Below are 13,869 nucleotides of genomic sequence, written 5' to 3' on the forward strand. Positions count from 1 at the left end.
AAGAGGGGGATTGCGCTGCTCTGGTGTGCTAAGAGACCCCCCACTGTCCATGCTTGGCTCCGTAGCCTGGCCTTTAGTAACATTAACAGTGTGGAATACTCCGAACTGCTTCCATCGTCATCCTGACCATTGGACATATGGGGGCCATACCGTGCATATGTTGCGAAACTAACACAGGAGACGCAGGCTCGTTCGATTTCCTCCATTGTGCCTGAGGGAGCGGGTTAGTGAGCTTGCGGGGAGGGCACTGCTCCTGGAGACCTCCCTGGTGCTTGTGGATCCTTGACTTGGCCGCTTTCCTGATGTAGGGGGAGAGGGCTGCATGGGGCTCTCTGGTGTGCTGTGGGTACAGATTAGATGTATGGCCTATGCGTGATTGCTGGCGACTCCCTCTTAGGGCACTGTTTGTTGAAGATTGTATTGCTGCTGCCTACCCTCAAAGTCGTTCTCGCTTGCTACTGTCCTTACCTCCACATAATTCCAGTACTGCTGAATATGTTCCCCTGATCTCACGTACGCACGACAAAGATTGATTACCTGATTTTATGTTTTTTTGTGATATCATTTTTATAATTTCCTCCTTATGATTTCATTAGCGGCAAAATGAAAATTGAATTGTGGTATTCACATTTGTCACCATCCCTTGGTACGATTATTGGTTTACTGTATTATGTTGCAATTGGAGCTTGTTGGAGGCTCACTATGTTATTCATTGTACACAAGTGGATTGCATATTTTGCTTAATAAAAAGATTGCAAAAAAAAAACTATGGCGGGCAGTAGTCCATCAAGATTTTCTTTTTATTTAATGCAATTTTACATAGCGCAAACTTTACCCAAAGGTGTCAGAGAGCTTTACAAAAGGACCAGTTACATTACATAAGGACTTTGGAGAACATGAGTTACATAAAATATACAGACAGAACAACTCTAAAATCGCAAAAGAACAGTAGTCAGTACATACGCCTACTACAGATACTGGAGGTTAGAGTTGCATATATACAAGTTGAAGATTCACTCAAGGAGAAGAAAGAAACAGAAAAAAATCTAAAATTACATAAGAACAGTAATAAATAAATACGTCTACTACAGATACTAGTGGTTAGAATTACATATCTACAAGTTGCAAAACATTCAAGATTACATTTAAAAAGCTATTAGGGTTAGACAAATATATATTACAGATTTACAGAGCATGGCATTTACAACAGTTTCAGCAACAAACAAGTAGGAAAAGCAGATAGGGACATGAAAGAGAGAGGCAAAACGGAGATGGAACCAGAAGTATGAACAATAGTCAGAAACAGGGTGCAGATCCGTGAAAAAGGACGATCGATAGGTCGCCCAGCTGGAGACCAGTGGGGACGGAGGAACAGACCACGTTCGCAAGATGGCGGACCAAGGACAAGAGCGACAACAGGAGACGGTCCTAAAATGGCGGGGTGCATATGAGTCCCAGTCCAAAAGTTAGGAGGGCCAAGTTCGAAGAAAACCAGGGAGCCGACTCAATGGAGGAGGAACAAGAGGGGTAAAGGAGCCAGACAGTCAAAGGGGGGGGACACACTGGAGAAAGCCTCGTGCGCACATCTCTCAAGCATCTCGGGTCAACAGGCGTAAGACTGGAGCATCGAGGACCGCAGGAAAAACAGGACCTCAGGTGAGTAGGTTGAACCCCCTAAGAAGGTGGAAATCTGGGGATTTAAGCCAGAAAGGCGATGCTTGGCTGGGAGCTCCCGGCCGGAGCTCCTCACTGGTCGGCCATCTTGGCTTAGGTGATGGCATGGCAGAGTGCCCTTCCTGGCAAACTTATAGTTCACCCCCTCTATTTAGAGTCAGGTGAACTGTCATGTTTTGGCTGGCAGTGCTCCCGCTGGCTCCATTATTGGAAACCTTACACTGAGGACCAGATGGACTCAAGGCCGTCGGTTTAAGTACATCAGACTGTATGTCCTATTTGGAGCGATGAAGGAGTGAGATGTGGGGCCAGAGGACATTTTATTTCTACAGGAGCACAGCAAGCACTCATATTTCTTTAGTTATGTGTGCCGGTCCTTCTTCTATGCATGCACCCTCCCACATGCCCATTTGCTTGCTCCGACCCCTGGAGCACTTTTCCCTCGCAGGAGATATCTTGAATACCAGGATGGGGACGAAAGGAGGATGATACTTGTGCCACTGCCGGACCTGGTCCCCTGTGGCCACCAAGCTGTTTTCTTGCTTTTCTCATGCAGTGGTGGGCCAATTTTAAATGAACTAGAGAAGCTTTCATTGTTATCCTAGTGGCCAGCTCTAGCCACCAGGACCGTTGATTCATAAGCTTGTGGCCTCTAAATTATTCGTTATGTCTTGGAGCTTGATTGGTACTACACTCCCTCCTTGCACAGGCCCTCTCTCTTGTCTGCGTGCCTTGAGACCTGTCCTGGGCCCGGTGTCATCCTCTGTAGCATCACCAAGGCTGAGTGCCCTCCATCCCTGCAACTTTCAGGTCTCACAGCTTCCTGCTTGCTCACTTGCAGAGCACCTGGGTCAGTGGAAGTCAGAGTCCCCCTCGTTTTGGAATTCACCTTCCTGCATTGACCAGTCCACATTTGATCCAAGGGAGTCCTTCAGGGTCCCCCAACCAGGCCAATCCCATTCCTGCCCCCCAGAGGGTGTACGGGGCAGCCAAACTGGCCTTGGAGAAACAAATTCTAGTCTCTGAGTGCTTGAATCAATCCTTACAGTAGTTAAAAAAAATCTTTTTATCAGCATTTTAAACCACTAAAACAAAAAGCAAAGCAGTGTAGATGGTGGGTGCACGATATAAACAATATACAAGGCAAATACAGGAACCAGAAGCTTCATGTATATCATATCAATAATAAAGGGGGAGGAACAAGGAGGGGTGAGGTCCCTGTAAGTAAACCATGCCAACGTTTGCAGAGTCAGGCCTCAACACACCTTGGAGGGAAGTTGGGAGCCTGCTCATCCAACATCAGAGCCATACCCATGCAAAAGGACAGGCCCACCACACTCCACACCCAAAAGTACCTAGGAAGGATTCTCCAAAGCAGGGAACAGTTCCTGCTGCATAGTCGTGGGTGAGGGGGTACTCAAGCAAAGCCTAAAAAGCCTGATCCTCAAGCCTCACAAGGTCCAAACGGCAAGTGGGGACACTGGACCAAGGTAAGGACAACAGAAGGGAGCACAAATCAGGGGAGTGGTCGGAATATGTTTTCACCAGACACTCCATTCCCGCTACCCTACCATACATTTCCCTAAAAGTATAAATTGTATCAAGTCGGACTTCAGGACAGTGCAATCCAGAGTGGTAGGAATACACTTGGGCCATCTTGTTCTGCGCCCGCCAGCAGTTAACAAGATCCCACTGATGTAGTGTAGTTCCTATATTCCCAATAGGCTCTGCGCATTGGAATAATATAAACAGCAGTGTAGACGTAGGACTGAGGTCGACTAGGTCTCTACTGACTACATTAGACTTAATTAGTTTTGCCAGCTAGCTCAGAGGTCACTAGAAACTTTCTCGAATGAAATAGGAAGGGGTTAACTTCCCTGATTCAGACAAGAAGGGATTAGCTTCTGACAACCATATAACATGACAACTTTGCTCCCTCAGAATAAAGAGTGTATCTCTAGAGTCGTGTGAAAACAATAGACGGTTATTTCACTCAGTCAATCGTGCATACTTAGTTTCACCAGAGTGCAGAGAAATAGAGAGACAGGCGTTTTCAATAAAAGGTGTTATTTATTGAGCAGTCTTCTTTCTCATGCAAGAGAAATGAATTGCCACAATTGCAATACCTATCATAAAGTAAAGAGCGTACAGTAAAAGGAGTATTATGAAATAATACTGTAAAAGCATTGATATGGTTTCTTAGCCATATGATACTTTAAAATGGATAAAATATATACATACAAAAAAACATCAACTAACGTACTCAACTGGTGCTTCTAATCTACGCCTACCCCGGTGTACCTGACCTAAGCCTAATACGTGGGAAGGAGTAAGCAAGTAGCAGTTTTAAGTTAAGTTGGTTTTTGCCAAGGAATCTGAATCAAGAATTCCATTAATAGAATGTAGGAGGGCTTGTATCTCTCTCTCAGGACTCGATCTCCCAGCAACCCGCAAGGGTGACTGGAAACACCGGAGCTGGATTTTCTCGGCTGGAGAAAAAGACAGCGTCTTTCTCAGTGCGTCAAAAGGGAGGGGCGGTGTCCTTCGGCTCCTCGCATCAGCTGGGCTTACGGACAAGTAGATAGCCGCTCTGCTCCAAACCACCGTGTGTTTGCTTAAGGCAACGTTGGTATATTTATACCTGAAAGGTGCCGGGTTTGACGTAAGGTTGGACATAAGACGTCAATAAAAGATGTCACTAAGAACTGGCCGTTCTTTCAGTGCTCGCAGGAGTTCTAGGACAAATCAAAACAAAAGCATGGGGAATTCCCAGGTTGCTGGAGGTTTGGTTTGTTTAAAGAACGCGTTGTACTTACTAGGAGTCTAGGGAAGTAGCCTTGCCTAATTTGGACTGCATGGGCTATGACTAAATATGGATATGATTCTTATGCCTTTATAAGGATATTATTTATTATAGCCATACAAGGGCACAAATTGGGAATATCGAATTAGGGTCCTAGATAGAAACACAACACCCACTCCACGTATTAATGTCCATCATTACTAAAAACTAAGCAATATTAAACATATAACGATGCATGTGTGTTAACCAACCCACCCCAAAATACATAATTCGCATTTGAAATGGTATATGGGAAATACACGAAAATGAGTATTGGTACTGTACGCTTTTCAAGCAGTTTTATCATTCAGTTAAATGCATATATATATATATCAGCTGAATGAATTGCGAAAATTACACATGAAATGGCTCTGAATACAGAAAAGAAGGTCGAGACCATTTCATCACATATTTATACAAATGCTGTACATGTGTTAGAGGCTGAGGTAAAATATTGTCTCTAGAGTTCCTAAATTAGAAGCTCTGTTCTCTAAGAATAGTTCTACTTTAAGCAGATTACCATGTGCCAGAAAAAGGGTAAATATTTTGGAAGTGAAAAAAAAATAATTTTACTTTCAGGGGAAAAAAATAGTTCCAAATGTTTTCAGTAGCTGTGTTTATCAAAAACTGAAGGCCGAATTCAGAGTTCAGGGAACGCTGTGTGCTCGTTATTTTTAAAAGTTATTCTCGTTGTTCAGGGGAGAACATCATTTCAGACAGACTTGCAAAAAATTGGTCTACGACATCAGGTGAAAGTTCGACCAAGTTTGAAAAAGTTGAAATTGTGCACATGTGAGAATGATTGCTATCATCGATGTCTGGATCAGCAATGCTCACAGAAGGTTGTACCTGTTTGGTGCTGCTTTCCTCTCGTACTTCACCGCCACCTACTCGTAATGGTGAAGTCTCAATGAATGCCGTCATCAGAATAGGTAGCCGCTGGGGACAACACGATGCATGAGTCGTTACAGGACCTAGCAAAGTATCGATATCCATTGGTACTGCTGATGGTAGTGTAAGACAGATGTCCAACACGCATTCTTCTCCGCATAGCAGACATCGAAGCACAGGTAAGATGCAATTCTGCCAGATTGGTCTGAATGAAAGAAACCAAGTTGTACTTAGATCTCTTAGCCGGGCAAATCCGAGGACTTTAGTGATGCGGTCCCGGTAGCGTATAACTAGGATCGTTTCTCCCATCGTTGCTGGAGTCTTGTCTGTGGCTTGGCTTGCCATATCGGAGCCGAAGGATCAAAAATAAAATTCCTGCTACGAGTCCCAATAGAAGAGGCAGACCACCAAAAATGGAATGCACAAAATTCGGGAAAATGCCCAGAACTGTTTCAAAGGGTGCTAACAGTCCCGAAAAAATTGTCTTAAATACATGTGCGATGCCACTGGTATCAGACATGTTCAAAATTTGACCTAACATTTCTACGAAATGCACGGGGCAATTTGTTGATAATAGGGAGTGTATCTCTGCCGCTGTCCTTGCAACTTGCAGATCATACGTTTCTTTGGACGAGGTCAAAGGCACAGTTGTCTGTAAAATATTAGACTTCATTCTGCTTAAAGTATCAATTCGAATAGAAGAGATATTCAAATAAGGCCATCTTGCCGCCTCCATGTCTGGATTGCTGTTTGGATACAATACTTGCATACAGCAAGTGACCATGGAACTAACGTTCACGAGATAGGCTTTTCCTGGCACCATGCCACAACAGCTGTGGTCACTTATTAGAACGTAGCTGCCGTTGGAAAACTGTCTAAAGAATGGCTCTATCTGTGTTGCAGGAGTGCCGCGCAGGTGACATGAAAGATTATTTGAAGACCCTTCGCAGGCCCCATGCAAGTTAATACCTTGACACAGAAGTGTACCGCTTAGTGATTTTTTACAATTATTACCACTAAGAAATACTTCCTTTTTCCCTTCACTATACCATTTGTGTGTATAAGGTAATTTCCATGTTGACTTGATGTATCCTTTACCCAACCTTTCATACAGGCCTGCTGGTATATATTTTTGGCAATACTTAAACTGGAAAGTTGTTATTAGGATTGTAATTGTTCCGTGTATTATCCATTCAATGACAGGTCTTTCTGACATTGTCAATGGTAATCTCTCAAGTTTTTCAATGCTCAGAATCGTATAGTCTGCTCCTTTTTGTGCCAAACTGATTTGTTTATCAGTAAGGTTAAAGATAGAGAATTGTAACACTCCTTAGCACACGTCTATCATAGTAATTATAAGTGTTTTCACATTTTTGAAACAATCACAATGCGTAGATGATATTAGTACATCAATATGTGTTTATTCTTGTTCACTTTGAAGTTTTCCACACAGCCGACACGTGTTTCGTCGCAACTGGGATAATACCCCACGACTTTTTCAAGGCTGCAAGATTTTAAAATAAAGAAAACAAAGATATATTGCCATCTGTATGTGTATATCAAGTCAAAGTTTCTAATTATAAACATCCGTCATCTAATCAATATGTTTATAAGTGTGGCCCTCACCGTGATACATTTCAGTGGTATGTATATACCGTGGGTTCAAACAGAATCATAATGTACACCATTTCTTCTCATTTAGAAGAAGTACTCCACACCTTGATAAGCTGTCAAAGTTTACAGTTTGAGCGCATTATGCATTTTCCCAGTAGAAATCACAATTTGATTAGACACAATTCCATTGTTGTGTAACACAGAATGTACCTCTGTTTCTTACAGAGGTCTATGAACCTATATACGATGGAGAGATCCAGAACTCGGATAGTCTTATTAAGGCGTGATTTATACCGTGTATTAATGTGATCATTGTGCATATTTTGTTCTCCAAACACCCTAAACCAGCACCATGTGACAGGTTTTTTAGGTACTATAGTGGTATGTAGTGCTCATATTTACTCTCAAGTGCAGATGATTCATGCATCGCTAGTATAACATTAGGTGACTGGTATATATTTGTAAATACCTATTTCCAGAACTGTTCTTTTTTAGCTGTGGGAGTAATATATAAAAGTTTCTTATAGTCTATGTATTCTTATGTTTTATCATTTATCCCAAAATTCTGTTTTTATGCTTATTTACAGTTGTTGACTTACTCAGTATGCGGTGATAATTCCAACCCGTATAGGGGTTCTACGGGGGTCTTCTGTTTTTCAATATTCAGCATATGTTGTCCACAAAGGCTCCAAATCTTAGTTTATATAGGAGGGCTGAAAGGAACATTATTGTTAAAGCTTTTATTATCTAGTAATTTCTCTTTATACTACCTAGATTACATATTATTTTATCCATTTTTTCATCACGGTAGATTTATTGGTGGGGATTGTAATAAACCTCCAAATATATTCCCATATTCTATTTTTGTTTAGCAATAATTACTAATGTTCGTTCATGTTAGCTACATAAGTGTAGTGGCACGTCTGGTCTAAAGTGCCAGAATGCATATTTCAAAGTGGTGTGAGAGGTTTCCTTTAAAATAGAAAAGCTCTTCTTTGCTTCCTCCCATTATTTTATATTTAACATTATATACTTATAAGTACTGTTAAATCATGCTGCTCGATAGGGCTTAATGATTCCAGGTTTGTTATATTCATTTGGCATATCATTATGCTTTGAGAAATGGTACTATGTACATGTCTCACTAGTTTCGTGTTCTTCTTACCTTTCGCCCGTGTCTCCTCGTTCGTAAAGGCTCCCCGTTTACAATCAGCGTGTCCGCTCGATTGTCGTCTTTCCAACTCACCGCGTATTTATTGCAAACACTTCCGTGTTCTAGCAGCGTTTGTGATAGGCTGTTACAACCTCGTGATTCACGCATCATCGTTGCTATGCCGATTGGGGTAGAAAGAGCACGTGAGCTTACTCGGTTTAGGTTTACTGGGTGTTTCTGATAATGAAACGCGTCGCCATCTTAAAGCATCTATGCTAGAGACAATATTGGTCTATTTTTAAAGATTTTCGTATAATTGTAGTCTATTTCCTCGGATTTGTATACCAGTAAAGGCACTTGTTTTTAATACTCAGATTGTCGCTTTTTATCATTATTTCAAACGTATGTATGTGTAATTTCTATTGTTAGTCTAACAATTTAGATGGCGACCGCGTTTCATTATTGTTTGCAATAAATACGCGGTGAGTTTGAAAGACGACAATCGAGCGGACACGCTGATTGTAAACGGGGAGCCTTTACGAACGAGGAGACACGGGCGAAAGGTAAGAAGAACACGAAACTAGTGAGACATGTACATAGTACCATTTCTCAAAGCATAATGATATGCCAAATGAATATAACAAACCTGGAATCATTAAGCCCTATCGAGCAGCATGATTCAACAGTACTTATAAGTATATAATGTTAAATATAAAATAATGGGAGGAAGCAAAGAAGAGCTTTTCTATTTTAATGGAAACCTCTCACACCACTTTGAAATATGCATTCTGGCACTTTAGACCAGACGTGCCACTACACTTATGTAGCTAACATGAACAAACATTAGTAATTATTGCTAAACAAAAATAGAATATGGGAATATATTTGGAGGTATATTACAATCCCCACCAATAAAACTACCGTGATGAAAAAATGGATAAAATAATATGTAATCTAGATAGTATAAAGAGAAATTACTAGATAATAAAAGCTTTAACAATAATGTTCCTTTCAGCCCTCCTATATAAACTAAGATTTGGAGCCTTTGTGGACAACATATGCTGAATATTGAAAAACAGAAGACCCCCGTAGAACCCCTATGCGGGTTGGAATTATCACTGCATACTGAGTAAGTCAACAACTGTAAATAAGCATTAAAACAGAATTTTGGGATAAATGATAAAACATAAGAATACATAGACTATAAGAAACTTTTATATATTACTCCCACAGCTAAAAAAGAACAGTTCTGGAAATAGGTATTTACAAATATATACCAGTCACCTAATGTTATACTAGCGATGCATGAATCATCTGCACTTGAGAGTAAATATGAGCACTACATACCACTATAGTACCTAAAAAACCTGTCACATGGTGCTGGTTTAGGGTGTTTGGAGAACAAAATATGCACAATGATCACATTAATACACGGTATAAATCACGCCTTAATAAGACTATCCGAGTTCTGGATCTCTCCATCGTATATAGGTTCATAGACCTCTGTAAGAAACAGAGGTACATTCTGTGTTACACAACAATGGAATTGTGTCTAATCAAATTGTGATTTCTACTGGGAAAATGCATAATGCGCTCAAACTGTAAACTTTGACAGCTTATCAAGGTGTGGAGTACTTCTTCTAAATGAGAAGAAATGGTGTACATTATGATTCTGTTTGAACCCACGGTATATACATACCACTGAAATGTATCACGGTGAGGGCCACACTTATAAACATATTGATTAGATGACGGATGTTTATAATTAGAAACTTTGACTTGATATACACATACAGATGGCAATATATCTTTGTTTTCTTTATTTTAAAATCTTGCAGCCTTGAAAAAGTCGTGGGGTATTATCCCAGTTGCGACGAAACACGTGTCGGCTGTGTGGAAAACTTCAAAGTGAACAAGAATAAACACATATTGATGTACTAATATCATCTACGCATTGTGATTGTTTCAAAAATGTGGAAACACTTATAATTACTATGATAGACGTGTGCTAAGGAGTGTTACAATTTGTTTGGAGGCTTATGCCTACTTTTGGGAAGGATCAAAGTGGTACCTTCTACCTTATAGCACCGTTATATATAACGTTTGGAGTTAATTGAATGTGAGAATTTCTAAGTGGCGCCAGACAGCCTATACAAAACCACTGCTTGTGCCTGATGATGAAAGATAGAGAATAATGACGTTGTGTTGATTAAACGCCATGGCACGTAGCCTGAACGCAGATTTTGCAACGTCCAGCCAAGTTGTACAATGGAACGCAATTGGGACTGACCATGTTGTAACATTAGCAAGTCCTGCTCTATTATATCAATAGCAGATGATACAATGCTGTCCAGTGAATATATTCTGGAGGACAGAGTCGTTAACCCATTGTCCACTACAGAAAGTGATTTTTCCAAATTAATACGATCAATTTCTGGTATTTTTTCAGCTGTTGCAATTTGTGTTACTTTCCAAGCCTCGTTGTAAGCAGCGTATATACCGGCGTATATGAAACGTTTTTGACGCTGTTTGCGTGGTCCCAGTATGAAATCACGCAAGTCAGCACCGTCTTTAAGTAAAGTCAAGTGTTGCTTAATTTCAGCCAGTGTGGATTTTTGTAGCCACTCAAGGCATAGTTTCCCTACACTGTATGTTGTAACTATCCCTGGATGTTGTCTCTGGGAATATCTTGGGTCTGGCCTGTTCTGTTTGAACCCCTGTATTTTGTTCAGAAATCTATCTTGACAGGTATTTGTGTCTGTGGGCCAGATCAACCGTTTTATCCAATCATGATTTGTTCTTTTTTGGCGAAAAATATGGGATACGTCTATCTCCACATCTGTAGTGCTATTACTATCAGGTATGGGCTTCGGAATAGACAGTTTATTTAAGTCTTTTATCTTGGCTAGACCAAGACAGGTTGTTTGCTGAATGGTGTCATTCAGGAATATTAATTGTTCTGGGATGTAATGTAATGTAATGTAATGTGTAATGTAATGTAAGGCGTTTTTGTAAAGCTCGTGGTTACCAGAAGGCATCCCAGCGCTGCGATAGAGTCAGACTCGAGAGGGGAAAGGAGACAGGGGATCATTTAGGAAAGAGGAAGGTTTTCAGTGTCTTCCGGAAGCGCATATGGCCAGGTTCTGCACGTAGTTTCAGTGGGAGGGAGTTCCATAGCGAGGCCGCGTTCAAAGAGAAGCGGCGGCCTCCTGTGCGTGCTTTCTTGACTCTCGGCACAGTCACCAGGAACCCCTTGTCTGAACGCAGGGGTCTATTAGGTTTGTAGGGCGTGACTAGGCTTCTCATAATCGGGGGTCCTTTGCCTTGCAGGAGTTTATGGGTGATGCATAGGGATTTGAACATAATCCTCTCCCGTACGTGGAGCCAGTGGAGCGATTTAAGAGCAGGTTTAGCTGATGTCCTAGGGGAGATGCCCATTAAGAGCCTAGCTGCGGCATTTTGGATTTGTTGAAACTTATTGATAGTAGCTTCAGGGGCTCCTAAGAAAATCGCGTTACTGAAATCTAGTCTGGAGAGAACTAGACCTTGTATCAATAGCTTCCTAGAATGATGCGGGAGGAGGGGAAGGATTTTCCGGGCAGATCGGAGTAGACCAAAGCAGGTACCTGCTGTCTTTTTCGCTTGTGTTTTGAGCGAGAGGTCCTGCTCCAACCAGACCCCTAAGCTTTCGATTTTTTTTTTGGGGTAGGTGGGTCCCCTAAACAGGCAGGCCAGATGGAAGAGGGCATTGAGGCCGACTTGTGGCCTAGAAACATGATTTCCGTTTTTGACCCGGTTAACTTAAGTGAGGAGTCACACATCCAGGCATAAAACTTCGTCAGGCATAGATGGAAACTGTCAGGGCATTGATCGAGTTGGGAGAGTGAAACGACCAGTTGAGTGTCGTCGGCGTAACTTACTATTTTGATCCCAAACGGGGCAACCACGTCCTCCAGGGGGCCATGTACACATTAAACAGTGTGGGGCCTAAGGATGAGCCCTGCGGCACCCCACACTGGAGGGGTATTAAGGCAGATCGTGAGTTGCCTTCCCAGACTTGAAAGGTGCGGTTGGAGAGATAAGATGTTAACCAGGTCAGGGCGGACCCTCGTATTCCTGCTTCGGCCAGGCGCTGAATAAGGATACGGTGATTCACCGTATTGAAGGCTGCACTAAGGTCCAGGAGGATCACTGCCACTGATCCTCCTGAATACAGAATGCGCCTTGCCTCCTCGATGACAGAGAGGAGGGCCGTATCAGTGCCCAGGCCTGGGCGGAATCCGGTTTGAGAGTTACGCAGCCGATCATTGGACTCCAGAAAGTGGGAAAGTTGGTAGTTCACCACTTTTTCTGTGATCTTGCTGAGTCCAGGGAGTAATGAAATTGGTCTGAAATTGGCAAGCTCGAGAGGGTCGAGATGCGGTTTCTTTAGAAGGGCCTTCACAATGGCCCCTCACCAACTGGGCGGCACAATGCCCTGGGAAAGAGAGATGTTGATGAGTTCCGTTTCCGGGTGGCGATGGAAGTGGCTATCTGTTTAAGGAACCGCAAAGGGACTGGGTCGCTAGGGGAGCCGCTTTTGATGCCGGATAAGATGTTGAGAAATTCCTCTACGGAAACAGGATTAAAGACGTTGAGCTGGGGGTCCGTGTCCGGGAGCAGATTTCCAGTAAAGGCAGGGCTCTCCATTTGGGGTAGAGTGGATACAATATTTTTAATTTTTTGATCAAAGTAAATGGCTAGTTCATTACACTTGGCCCCTGATGGATCTTGGGATAACGGGGGGTCGGGGATCTTCAGAAGTTCTTTGATGATCTGGTATGTTTCTCTTGTAGAGTTGGAGGAGTTCTTAATTCTCAGATCATAGAATGCTGTTTTGGCATTTCTGAGGGCAACTTTATACGCTCTAATCGCGTCGCGATAGGTGTCTTTGTTTGCAGTATCCCAGTTTTTTCTCCACATACGCTCAAGCTTCTTATAGCCTTTCCTTAGGATTCTGAGCTCAGGAGTATACCAGGGGGCAGAGCCAGCTCTGGCAGGCTTTTTCCGCAGAATTTTTTTAGGTAGGACAAAGTCCAGTGAGCTCCTAAGCCCGTTTTTAAAATTGGTGTCAGCTACAAGAACAAGGGGGGGGGGGGAACGTTCAAGAGTACGAGTCCAGTTCTCCACCGAGAGTTTCGACCACGCCCTTTCACAATTAGATATACTGGGCATTTGTGATGTTTTAAACTCGGCCTGCCAGGTAAAAGTAATAAGGAGATGGTCTGTCCAAGGGAGTGGAGAAGGGGGGCTGGCCTGAAGTGACCTAATGTTAGTGAGTACCGGGTCAAGAAGGTGTCCCTTATTGTGTGTGGCACCTGTGTTCACAATATGGATCTCATATATCATGCAGGCTCTAAATAAAGCTTCTAAACCTTGTACCTGCCAGTCTTTTGTACCCCAGATGGTTTTCGTTTCAATGTTGTTTTTCCAGAATTCAAAACCAAATGTAGTCATTTTTTCATATAATGTTTCAGAATAAATCAATTTAGTATTTGTCAACATTGTTTTCATTCCTGTCTTATTTAACATTTTAAAATAAAACGTTTCTGCATCACTTGTGTTAAACCCTGAGAAGTATGGGAATTTCTCATAAAATGTTTTCGAGCTGCCTTTAGGCGGTGTTGCACAATGTTCCCATTGGTTATAATTAAAA

The sequence above is a fragment of the Lissotriton helveticus genome, chromosome 6, assembly GCF_964261635.1.
Source record: "Lissotriton helveticus chromosome 6, aLisHel1.1, whole genome shotgun sequence".
Taxonomy (NCBI): domain Eukaryota; kingdom Metazoa; phylum Chordata; class Amphibia; order Caudata; family Salamandridae; genus Lissotriton; species Lissotriton helveticus.